The sequence below is a fragment of the Bos mutus genome, chromosome 5, assembly GCF_027580195.1.
Source record: "Bos mutus isolate GX-2022 chromosome 5, NWIPB_WYAK_1.1, whole genome shotgun sequence".
NCBI lineage: Eukaryota > Metazoa > Chordata > Mammalia > Artiodactyla > Bovidae > Bos > Bos mutus.
In genome coordinates, this window is record NC_091621.1 from 14,403,486 (window position 1) to 14,417,021 (window position 13,536).

Consider the following 13,536-nt stretch of genomic DNA (forward strand, 5'->3'; position numbering starts at 1 on the left):
CAGCCTCCATATGTTGGAATTTTTAATAGTTTTTCTCCTGTAATTGAGATCTAATCTTACTGCATTATGGTCAGAAAAGATGCTTGGAATGATTTCTATTTTTTTGAATTTACCAAGGCTAGCTTTATGGCCCAGGATGTGATCTATCCTGGAGAATGTTCCTTGTGCGCTTGAGAAAAAGGTGAAATTCATTGTTTTGGGATGAAATGTCCTATAGATATCAATTAGGTCTAACTGGTCTATTGTATCGTTTAAAGTTTGTGTTTCCTTGTTAATTTTCTGTTTAGTTGATCTATCCATAGGTGTGAGTGGGGTATTAAAGTCTCCCACTATTATTGTGTTATTGTTAATTTCTCCTTTCATACTTGTTAGCATTTGTCTTACATACTATGTGTGCTCCCGTGTTGGGTGCATATATATTTATAATTGTTATATCAATAAAATTAGAAACGAAAATGGAGAGATCACAACAGACAACACAGAAATACAAAGGATCATAAGAGACTATTATCAACAATTATATGCCAATAAAATGGACAACGAGGAAGAAATGGACAAATTCTTAGAAAAGTACAACTTTCCAAAACTCGACCAGGAAGAAATAGAAAACCTTAACAGACCCATCACAAGCACGGAAATTGAAACTGTAATCAAAAATCTTCCAGCAAACAAAAGCCCAGGTCCAGACGGCTTCACAGCTGAATTTCTACCAAAAATTTAGAGAAGAGCTAACACCTATCCTGCTCAAACTCTTCCAGAAAATTGCAGAGGAAGGTAAACTTCCAAACTCATTCTATGAGGCCACCATCACCCTAATACCAAAACCTGACAAAGATCCCACAAAAAAGAAAACTACAGGCCAATATCACTGATGAACATAGATGCAAAAATCCTAAACAAAATTCTAGCAATCAGAATCCAACAACACATTAAAAGATCATACACCATGACCAAGTGGGCTTTATCCCAGGGATGCAAGGATTCTTCAATATCCAAATCAATAAATGTAATACACCACATTAACAAATTGAAAATAAAAACCATATGATTATCTCAATAGATGCAGAGAAAGCCTTTGACAAAATTCAGCACCCATTTATGATAAAAACTCTCCAGAAAGCAGGAATAGAAGGAACATACTCAACATAATAAAAGCTATATATGACAAACCCACAGCAACATTATCCTCAATGGTGAAAAATTGAAAGCATTTCCTCTAAAGTCAGAACAAGACAAGGGTGCCCACTTTCACCATTACTATTCAACATAGTTTTGGAAGGTTTGGCCACAGCAATCAGAGCAGAAAAAGAAATAAAAGGAATCCAAATTGGAAAAGAAGAAGTAAAACTCTCACTATTTGCAGATGACATGATCCTCTATATAGAAAACCCTAAAGACTCCACCAGAAAATTACTAGAACTAATCAATGGTTATAGTAAAGTTGCAGGATATAAAATCAACACACAGAAATCCCTTGCATTCCTATACAGTAATAATGAGAAAACAGAAAGAGAAATTAAGGAAACAATTCCATTCACCATTGCAACGAAAAGAATAAAATACTTAGGAATATATCTACCTATACCTACACCTTTATCTGTTAGAGTTAGGAAAAATAAAAGGGGGAAAAATAAGAAGAGAGCCGGTTTCCAGAGACTCCTGCTTTTCAAACTCTTAAAAACAAAAACCATCAGTGAAGCATTAATTTAGGCACTAAAATAGCTATTTTTGAAAAGAACATCCTAAATAGAAAAGCCTTCCTAAGACAATAAAATTGTTTTGGATGCTTCTGTTTGTTACAGACAAAATATATTCAGAGGAAAAGGATACGTAATTACTGCTGTCTGATCTAAATTCTTTTACTTTAGGTTCAGCCTAAGGCATATTTTCCCCCGAGGAGAGATAGTAGTTGGCACTATGCAACTTTATTAACCCTTGACACTGGGCTCTTTGTCCACAGCCAGTGCCTTTGAGGGGAAATTAAATGATTGACTGAAACCTGTGATGCAGAGTGAAGCCGCAAAGAGCGATAGCAGAGAGAATTTGTTGTCCTTTGGCTAAAGCTGCTGTGAGGTGATAAAACAAGGATGAAACTGCCACTGTAAAGAATTTAGGGAAAGAGTCTAAAAAGCTGTCTTAGCCTGCATTTACCTGGTCCTGCACCACCATCCAAAGCATTTAATAGGTTGGCATCAGTCAGACTGGGGAAGAAAATACCAAAGGTTGACTTGCCTGTTGTCTTTAATTTCTGACTGGCCTGTTGTCTTTAATTTCCAGAGCAAATGAACCCCACCTAAATCACAGGAAATCTTCAGCTCACCAGAACTTATTTGGGGATGAGGGGAATTTAAAAGGAAGTCATAAAGGCAGGCAGAGAGGAAGGAAAGAAAGAGGGAAAGAAGTGAGAGAAGGAAGTCGGGAAGGGAGGGAAGAAGAAGTGAAGGAAGGAGGGAAAGAAAGAAGGGACGTGGATTCCCATATTCAGCCACTTGCTAAAAGTATAACCTTGGCAAATTCATCCCCTTTCTCTGGGCTCATTTTCTCAGTGTCAGAATCTCACTACCTGAGATGAGTTATGGAGGCCTCTACTTGGGTTTTAACATCCTCCATGATGTGAATCTATCCTGTATTCCTCCTACTTCTTGGAAAATACATCACACTCATATAGACTCATTTTCCCTCTGCCCCCTGAAAATGCTTATCTCTTTTTCAACTCCAGGCTTTTCACACATTGTTTTCCCCTGTCTTCCCCCTACCTCAGCCTTTGACGCACTCAACCTGCGAAGCCCAGCTATCAAGCAATTTCTCTGTGAAGCCAGGCCTGGCTTCCACAGTGTCCAGTAAACAGTCACTTCCTCGTAGTTCCTTCCCTTCTTCATTGTTCTTATCACTAACATTATATTTTACTTGTTAATCTAATTCATTATTTACTCTTCTGATTAAAATAGAAGCTCCACCAGGGCAGAGATTTTTCTCTGGGTTATTCACTGCTATGTCCCTGTTGCCTAAACAGAATCTAACTGGTTTTCTCCAATCTCAGCCACACTTGGATTATAGAGATGGGTTCATGGGGCATTGTGTGGGAACACCATAAGTACAGCAATATTCCGAGGCAGAAAGAAATAGAATTGTCTGGTTAGTGGTAGCAGAAGGAAGTGATGTTGCTGGAAGATAAGAAGCTGAGTGTTTGTGGAAATCTGGAGGAAGTGGCAAATGATTATCAGGCAAGCACATCAACAGTGAGAGTGTTAGAACTGAGGGATGTATGCACACAGCTGTCAGGATGGCACCTTGGAAGGTATGGGGCGGGGGTGGCTTGTAATAGAAGGTATGGAGGTATTTCCTCTAAACAAGTCATACAAAAACACACACCTGTGTGTACAGTGGAGTTTGGTGCAGTGAAAAAAGCACTTACTGGGAGTTTAGAGACTTGGGCATTCTTCCAAACTTGCTGTCCAATTAACTGACTTCTGGTAAGTCAATCAGGTTTCTACTTGGGCATTGACTTTGTCCTCTAGAAAGTGAATTAGTGGCAATGAATATTGTAGAGTTTGCCTCTAATAGTAACATTTATGAATTTATTCTAGTTGAGTTTGAAATATTTGTAGGAACAATACTGTACAAAAGAAGCATCTGTGTAGTTTTTCCTGTAAGAATTAGAAAATGGTCCAGTGGCCTCGGGAGTTACTTCCTACTTAACAAATTTACTTTCAATTAATACTAATTTATGAAGGCTTCCCTGGTGACTCAAACAGTAAAGAATCTGCCTCCAATGCAGGAGACTCGGGTTTGATCCCTGGGTTTGGAAAATCCCCTGGAGAAGGGAATGATTACCCATTCCAGTATTCTTGCCTAGAGAATTCCATGGACAGAGGAGCCTGGTGGGCTACGGTCCATGAGGTAACAAAGAGACAGATATGATTGAGTGTATAACACTTTCACTTTCATGAGGTTCCAGACTTAAAACTTCCTAGTGAAAGTGGTAAGCCTGGATGAGGAAGGCTGAAAGAAGGAGACCAAAGGAGTGTGACTCAGTCAGGAGAGCTCATGGACCCCTGGAGCTTCTTGAACTTCTCTGATCCTTTGCCTTAGTTTATACAGGCTTATCCACCTTCCTCTCTACACAACCATATGCTATCTATCCTTTGAAGACCTCCTCAAGTCATCTCTGCTCTCTTGCCCACCTCTAGCACCCAGCACATGTACCTATGTCACGTTCAGCAAGATATATGTGCCTACGTTTCTTGTCATTATCCACCAATGCTTGAACCTCTCCCCTAAATCTTACTCAGGACATTGCACAGTACCTCACAACAGAAGGGGCTCAGTAGACACTGTACCTGCAGAGAAGCAAGAATCGCACTGGAGCTGAAAAATTACCCTCATCTAGTCTATGTCCTAGGACAGGTCCACATGGTCTCAAATTCTAATGTATCAGTATATGTTTTATATACCTTGTAATGAAGAGGAAGAAGGCTTGGGGCATAGTCACACCAAGGCTTTGTTGCTAGAACGCAGGGCCACACAAGTCTTAATGAATTTATAAGCTGAAACTATCAAATCCTCCTATCCTAAAAACAAAAACATGGAAAAAAAACTGTCTTCCAGAATTTTCCATTGTAAATTTTACTCCTTGTTCAAAAGTTCCTTTGGGATTTGAGTACCATCTTTCTTAATGCTGGTTTATATTATAATGTTATATTTAATCTATCTTCTGTAAGGATGGATGTCTGATAAATTTTCTCTGACATTTCCATTAACTATTTCCCCCCACACCCCCCCAAAAAAAACAACAAAAACGCCACACTGGCTTTATTGCTACTTGCTTAAATCACTCCAAAATCTTATTTCCCCTTCTGCTACTATTTTCAGTCCTTTGTCTTTGCCTTCCCTACATTTCTCTAGAGATTTACTCCCCAAATATTTCTCCATCATCTGTTGAGTGTTCTGGAAACTGACTACAACCAAACGGAGAAGAAGTAAATTCTCTTTGTTCTGAGGATGTTATAGTTAAAAGAAAAAATTTCAGCAGATAGGATTGGAGTTAGACAAGAAGAGTCACCATTCGTGGTTTAAGACTAGGGAGTTGTTTAAGAACTTTGAAAGGAAAATCTCCCACCAAAATCATCAGCAGAAGCAGTAACTTTTGTAGCAGAGAAAATCTTTATGGGTATGTGATTTTTACTACACTGAGATCATCACTTACTTCCAGTATCTCTTTTCTAAGGAATGTAGTCTGAGGTTCACTTAATATTAACATGGGCAAGTCAAAGTAATAGGTATTCATAATAACTGAGATGTATAGAGTTCCTTATATTTACCCATAAAACTTCTCCACAAACTACTTCACTTAATCCCCACAGTCTCCTTGGAGCTAACTACTGTTATCTGAAGCTCAGAGTGATATGTGAGTGATCCAAGGTCATATATTTAAGATCTTGTGGTACTGAGATTTAAATTCACATTGATCTGACTCTAGTTGTATCATCTTTCCACTGGTAATAGCATATGAGAATAACCTAAGATCACCATGTAGATGTCCGCAGTAAATGCAATTTAGGATAAAAAGAAGGAGAAACGATGTTAGTAAATTTTCTATTCCACATCATGCTACATAAACTCTCCATCTTATAATCTAGTACAGAGGAGGCAGACAAACCAAAAGTAATTTTGGCTCAACTTTGCTATCATCTTAGCAAAAAAAGAGTGACTTTGTTTGGTTAATAGCAATCAAGACCCTACGTTCTACTTTAGAAGAGAGTTTGCCTGGAATTTCACATTACTTTTAGATGGTGGTAGCATTCAGAACATTTAGCAGCACAGGAAAATCAGAGGTGACACCAGTCAGAGTCCTTGGCCTGGGTCCCACAAGTGCTATGGCTAGCGTGGCACTGAATTTTTGGTGCCACCTGGGGGGTCTTGTTGGAAGCACTGGGGTAGCTGAGTTAGTGATGGGCATTCAAAGGGCTTGAAACAATGAATATTTATCATAATTTGATGTGAACATATTTTAATATTTTAACAACCATTATAGCCTACCAATCTGAACCTGCCAAATATCAGCTCCAGTTACAGATATCTTACTATGGGGATGTTTTGAAGGGGTTTAGGAAGAATGGTCAATTCTTGAGAAGGAAAACTGTAGAAAGAATGTGCACTGTGGAATCAGAATAAACCTTGTTTGAAATCACAGTTCTGCCTACTCACTGTGTATGTGTCCTTGGTGAAATTCCTTGTCCCCTCTAAACCTAAATTTTTTCATATATAAAACAGACAGAGTACCAGACTTGGGTTATTGGGATTTAAAAATCAGATAATGCATATTAAGTCCCTGATGTATAAAGGAGGTGCTTAATAAACATAGTTATTATTATTGTTAATTTTCTCTCAGTCTAAATCATTCACTAAAGTTGGAACATTTTCAGGAATAAGGAAAGAAGGAATAAGAAGTGGTTAGTAGAGTAGAGATATGTTTGTGCTCAATCATATCTGACTCTTTGCAACCCCATGGACTGTAGCCCACCAGGCTCCTCTGTCCATGGGGTTTTCAGGCAAGAATACTGTAGTGGGTCGCCATTTCCTCCTCCAGGGGACAGGGTACAGAAGTGCGTGCCAAATCCAGAGGATGAAAGTAAGACGATGCTGTTAAGAAGAGATGAAAAATAAGCAGTAAATAGGTTCTTTGTTCTTATTTAATACTCAGAGGGATCAGAGAGATCATATAATCCCGATCCCTCATTTTGCAGTTAAGGAAACTGACAGAGAGAGACTTATCTGAAGTCACACAGAATACCGACTGTTATCAATGGAACACACACAAGTTCTGAGCCCCAGGTGTGTGCTTTCTTCCTCTATATTGCACAGCCCTCCTCCTCCACTCTTGGTTTCTAAGACCCAGCCCTGGTTTTCTCTTCAGCACTCTGGGCCTCCTCCTCGGACACGTATCAGACAGGCCTCTCTTCTCTTCTCTCTGAATTATGCCTACACCCTGAGCAGTACCTGTGAATTGGACTGAGAGTGAAAACAAGCGTGGGAGGAGAGAAAAAGGAAACGGAGTTTCCATGATGGGGCCTGTAAGACCTTCCGCAGTGGGTACATCTTATCCTCGGTCACTGCCAAGACAGACATCACCACTGTTGTAAGGTGGTGTGGGAAATCCCAGGACGGCCAATTTCTCGGTTTTCGAATAGGACAAACTCCACCTCAAGCCAGGCTGACAGCCCGCCATTCTCCATACCTCCAGGCTCTCCATACCTGCCACAAGCTCTCATGTTCCTTCACAGATAGGCAATGCCTTCCCAATCTGTAACCCTTTCCCGTGTCACTGCTGTTTGGAAGACCATCAGAACAAAATTTACCCTGAGTGCTGCATTTTTGCATTCGAGAATTCTTGTGGTCTAAGGGAGCAGTTCAATCTATTCAAGGAGAAAAGAGGGATGCTATTTGATAAATAAAACCAAGAAAAATGCCTATTCACTTTTATAACTCTTTTCCCCTTCTCTTTTCATTCCCTCCTTCCCCTCTTACCCACAAATAAGCTTAGTTGAATGCATCCTGAAAGAAGACCATCTACAGACTCTTTTTCTCTCTTCTTTACTAAAGTTGTACATTTGGAAAAAAGGAATCTTGTGCTGTCCATGTTGGGAGACACTAATTTCTTTCCTCTGGATGGGTTATCATCAGGCATCAAGAATAAGAGGCATCAGTTCATTTGGACTGGTTTACAGGCAGTTCAGTCTAGAAACAGGAGTGAGAATGAGCAGATGTCTTGATCATCGAGTTAGTTCTGTGAATTACAATCTTTAATACTTCAGTATTATTTCCTTGGTAATGAAACTCTGTCCTTCAGGTACTCACATTTACTCTTCTTTTTCTTTCACAATATCTATACCCTCTCTTCATCTTCTCAAAATCTGTGTTCAAGCTTTTTGCAGTAGGCCCAGGTATGGGCCAGACACGTAGTAGTACCATGGGTACTGGAATACCAACCTTGGTCTTGTCCTTTAGGCAGTAAACATTTGGCAGTTATTAAGTGGAGATAGATGTCGGATCTATTTCTCTTATTATGTGAATCATGATCTGAGCTGAGAATAAATTTCCTCTCCTTTTTTTTTCCCCTCTACTTTTTCTAATAGAATATGAATCAAAATGACTATGTTGGGTCTCCATGGCCACTACATTATGTTTAATCACTGAACTCCATCTAAGTTTCAGTGGAGCAAAGGAGTTATGAGAAAAAGTTATTAGTACAGTTGGAAAGAATTTCTAAACTCCTTGGGGTGTCTGTGAGTAAAAAACCATTTGTAAAGCCCCTTTCTATCTCTCTTGTCATAGCTTCAGCAAGTTATCTCTGATGATATTCTCAGTAGAGACAGATAATAAACCTGACTTACCCTCCTCATAATAATGCTTCAAGTTATAGGAAAATTATACCAGATCTTTAGGTCTAATCACTCAAGCCTAATAACAAGCTTAGACAAAAAAGTTGAAATCCTGCAACTGCCAATCTCCTATCCTGGGTACCACTGTATGCTGTCTAGAAGTCTAGAAAGTTCTCTTTTCTCTCTATTCAGGGCCATTTGTGGTAGATGGAGTCACTGAGGCTCTCCTCTAAACCCTCCTGGTCTCATCAAATCCCTTCTGGGGGGCTCTTTCATCTTGTCCTTGTTCTGTACTGGGGACTCACCTCTGCTCCTCCACCCACTGGTGGGTTCAGTAGCCAGCAGGGCATGGGAAAACCCCAGCACACTCCTCTACCTTCCCCCAAACTCATGCAGGTGGTGACATGCTCAGCCTGATTACTGCTGAGACCAGGTGTGTTGGAGGAGCAGACCTCCTCCTCACTCAGGATTACATAGATCATTAAGGGGTCAATATATTCATCAATCCGTCTCTGAGATGTACGGCTTGAACACCAACCTGAGAGGTGGTTGTTGATCTTGGGTTTTCCAGTAAATTTGGTCCAGTGTTGTCCAGTTGTATAAATTCTCCCTCTCCTCTCACCCAAGCATATATGGCTATAGTTTATCTCCTCACCAACCTTCTGCAGCTTTTGAAGAAAGAGGCCATATCCACAAAAAGCAAAGTTGACTTAGGCTAGGTACTCTCGAGAGTCAGAGTTATGAATACTAGAGCAGATGAAGGGAAGAAACTTTTCTCCTTGAGAACTTTTCAAAGCTAGAACCAGACTGAAATGAAGCAAAAGTAAGGACAGCAGGGCACAGAGAGGAACTTCTCAGGCGAGAAAGAATTCCTAAATACTAACCAGGTCATCAAAGGAACCCATGTTTTATGTCCCTGCCAAGAGTACCTCTCTGATAACAGGAAGGAAAAAAAAAGCAAAGAGACCATGTTCCAAGAGGCACAGTGATGCATTTCTTAAGGTTGAAGTCAGGGATGTGGGAGCTTTTCTCCTGATGTTTCCCTCTTCTCTGCAGCCTGATTTTCTCTGACATGTTTCTCCCTGTCTTCGGTTGTTGTTTAGTCGCTAAGTTATGTCCGACTCTTTTGCGACCCCATGGACAGTAGCCCTCCAGGCTTCTCTGTCCATGGAATTTTCCAGGTAAAAATACTGGAGTGGGTTGTCATTTCCCCTTACTCCAGGGGATCTTCCTGATTCAGGGACTGAACCTGGGTCTCCTTTATTGCAGATGGATTCTTTACTGCTGAGCCACCAGGGAAGTTCCCCATCTCCTGGCATCATTCAAAATCAGCACAGTCTTAAAACTGAGGTGGAAGTTGTACTCACCTGTCCACTGGTAGAGAGCTGAGTTTGAGGCAATGCAGTTGTCAGTGCTGGGCACTGCCCTTCCCCTGTTTTGGGATGGAGGCGAGGACAAGGAGAAGGTATCATATTGCATATCGCACCTTTCTCTCTGTCTTCATGAAACTGCTTTTGCCGGCTTGAAAGGGGAAGCGGAAATGAGAAAATGCTCAAACACACATACACACACACACACATGCACAGTCCCCGCCTCCTACCCCAGCCACATCCTCTGTTTAGCTCGGCAGACTGACTGTAGAACAAAATATCTGAGGTCCCCGCAGCTCACCACTAAGGAGCCCTTCCCGTCAAGATCTGCAATGCTCTTTCCGAGACAATAGGAGATCTTTTCCTATTAAGGGGAAGGTACAGCTCACTGAGGGATGTGTACAGGAAAAGTCTTCTAACCATGTAACTGCCTCAAATAATTCCGTTGCCTCACGTAAAGCTTCTGTCCTCAGCAGGAGAAGTGTCTAAAAATGGTAATGCTCTCTCCCTAAAATGATCTCACATTTATTTCTGAGAAGATGCTTACGGCCCCATCACAAACTGAAGAGTCCTCTAAGCCAGAGTGCATCTGTTTTCATAACTCTTTCACACTCTCATGAAGTCCCCAGAAGCTTGTTTTCAAATACTGCACCATTGTAAACAACTGTCTCTCTGTGTTGACTTCTTAATGTTTTATTTTTTGCTCAAACCAATTCAAAGTATTTCTTGTTAAATGACTGATTGATTTCTCACCCCCAAATCTGTCCCAGCCTGGAGATGTCTTCCATTTACTGGCTTTCAGTTTCAAGAAGACTGATTAGACTCTAGATTTTCTTCCATCCCTCCGTCACTTTCACCTCTGACCAGCATTCAGTATCCTTGACGATCCCTCACCCCATCTCCTGACACTCTTTCTTCTTTGATGTTGCACCAAGTTATCTCCTATCTCTCTTCAGGTCCTGATTCTGTTCCTTTCCTGTGTCATTTACTTACAAATATTTATCATAATATTTATCATACGAGACACACCTCTGATGTACTGCTGGAACTGACTTTCATGTGTTCATTCTTTTCTTCCCAATTTTATGGCTATAACTACAGCTGGATCTCTTTTTACCATGTTCCAAAATTTCATTTCCAATTGCCAGTGGGACAACTTCATTGGATATTCACAATATAGTTATAGTGTCATGGAAAGTAGCCTAAATTTCTGCTCAGCAAATCAACTTCTCTAAATATTATTTTCTTCAAAGACAAGTAGGATTAAAATAATAATTCTCTCTCTCTCTAATACACACAGACACACACAATACATTCATTTACATGTAGGGATAAAAATGTCTAAACCTCTTTCCCAGTATATAGTAGGTGCTAAATATAAATTTTTCAGAGAATTAACTCAAAATCCACAAGTAAAAAACCAAATCTAGCACTCCCTTGGTCTCTTTAACACTATTTATTTTTACCCTGTACAAATTAACTACAACTAACTAATGGAAGTTAAAATTGTTTTTAACCTCATTTCTGAAATTCACTACTTTCCTTAACTGTTATCTTCAACATGCTGGGGACAGGGAAAGTACCACCTCTATGTTGTCTGTTCTTGTTTAGTCAGTGAGTCACGTCCAGCTCTTTTGCGACCCCCATGGACTGTATCCCACCAGGCTCCTCTGTCCATGGGATTCTCCAGGCAACAACACTGGAGTGGGTTGCCATGCCCTCCTCCAGTCTTCCCAACCCAGAGATCGAACCCAAGTCTCTTGCACTGCACGCAGATTCTCTACCACTCAGCCACCAGGGAAGCCCTGGACACATTAACTAACACCTCCAGACCTCAACTTCCTATCTGCAAAATGAAGATAATCTTCCTAAAGGACTAGTTGCAAAACTCTAGGAAAACTCTAGTCCCTGAAGCCACCAAAGTGACCTTACTCATTAAAGAAACAAATTTTCATTTCACAAAAATTCATTTCACAAACAAATTTTGAGAGGTTTTTTTTTTTGTTAATTAAAAAAAGGTCTGTGATTTTTTTTAAATAAATGTTTTTCTTCTTTAAAAGCAATTGCTGAAAGACAAAGATGCTGCTGTCTGATCCCTAGGAAGACAAAGAAGTCCAGAGTATTCTATGTTTGTCTTATTCCTCAATTGTAGAATATTTCTCTCTCTCCCTCTTATCTACCCTTCCTATGTCCTCTGATAACATTGTGTGTGTGTGTGTGTGTGTGTGTGTGTGTTCAGTCTTTCAGTTGTGTCCGACTCTTTGCAACCCCTTGGACTGTAGCCTGCCGGGCTCCTCTCTCCATGGAATTCTCCAGGGAAGAATACTGGAGTTGGTGGTCATTTTCTTCTCCAGGGGATCTCCCCTGCCCAGGGATGGAGCCTCTATATCTTTGACTCTCTAAAGTTTTCTCATCATATATTCCACAGGCTTCCTGAAACCTTGACCAATTGTCCTTTTTCTGCTAGATGTAGTCCAAGATTTCAGGAGGTTTTTAGGAGATTTTGCTCGTTTCCCGCCACCCCCCCCACCCCCGGTTAAAAATAAAAACTCTTAAACTATCTGAGATGTAGAGTTATCTCTCTACTGCCCATGCGATTCAGTAGTTTAACGCCTTATCACATGGTCAACTTGTCATTCTAGGGTGACCTCCCTTGCTTTATGAAATTTAGTAAAAACACTGAACTGGGAGTAAAAAAGCCATCTGGCTTTAACACTAGCTATATGCTGGTTACTCAGTTTCTCTGGCTATCAGCTTCCTTTTCGACAAATAGAGAAAGATTTTGTAAGGTTCTCTTGGCTCTAGAAATCTACACATACTTTTACTCTTCTCTCCTGTACCTATGTGTGGTTTCTTACAGAAAGCGAAAATATTAAGTGAGAGATCTTTGGTAAGAAATCATTAGAAAGGCAAGAGAGAATGCGTTAGGGAACAAAGTGTTATCCATTACAAAGCTAAGTAAAAATGGCCTTTGAATAATATTGTCCTCCAGACATGTAACCTGATAACACTGATAAATAAGAACAGTTCCCTAGCACTGAGGTGTCCATCAAACAGCTGAGCAGGATTGGGAAAAAGTTCTGAAGCTACCAGATTGAGAGCTAGTTGGCAGGCAGCCCAGCCAGACCTGGGGCAGAGCCAGGACAGCTGCCCAGCAAGACTGTCCCAAGATGGACAAGCTGCTGCTGCTCACAGCCGCTGCTCTGGGCCAAGCAGCTGGACCCCTCTGCCCCAGCCCAGATGCAGGCTAGTTGCTTCCATTTCAGTTCTCAGCTTTCTCTGTTTTCAGACCGTGGGGTTTGCGAGCAGCCATTTTCCACTGGGTCTGTTTCTGCAAATCACTGATGTGGGAGTTTGAATGCGTTTGTCCCTTTCCTGTACCAAAGGCTCAAAAGTAGGGGAGAGAGGGACTTCCCTGGTGATCCAGTGGTTAAGACTCTGCTTCCAGTGCAGGGGGTGCAGATTCAATCCCCAGTCAGGGAACTAAGAGCCCACATAGCCAAAATTTTTTTTAAAAAGTGGGGAGAGAGCATGGGTAGTGCCGTAGGAGAGAAAGTAAGGGTTCAACTCATGAAGAGTTTCTTGAACTTCATGAGACATTCAGACCTGCAGAGGTTCATCTTGTCCTTTTCTTTGCTTCTGTGCTTGGCAGTACAGGATTCAAAGAAATGGGATTTACTATTATTTCCTAATACACCCAGTGCTCTGAATCACTCAGTTTAACTGCAGTGAAGTTCTTCGTTCTGTTTTGCTATCTCTTCCCTGTTATAAATCCAGCAGAACTA

The 13,536-nt window shown here is 40.8% G+C and overlaps 1 protein-coding gene across 4 annotated transcripts in view; it reads right to left on the reverse strand.

Moving 5' to 3' along the window:
* The window catches only part of TESPA1 (thymocyte expressed, positive selection associated 1), a 38,157-nt gene extending 28,260 nt beyond the window's left edge, over positions 1 to 9,897 (reverse strand). For all 4 annotated transcript variants that reach the window (XM_014479015.2, XM_070369950.1, XM_070369949.1 and 1 more), the window contains exon 1: positions 9,749 to 9,897. The gene's annotated coding sequence lies outside the window, so the exon portion shown is untranslated. The remainder of the gene's footprint in view (positions 1 to 9,748) is intronic.
* Positions 9,898 to 13,536: the final 3,639 nt, after the last annotated feature.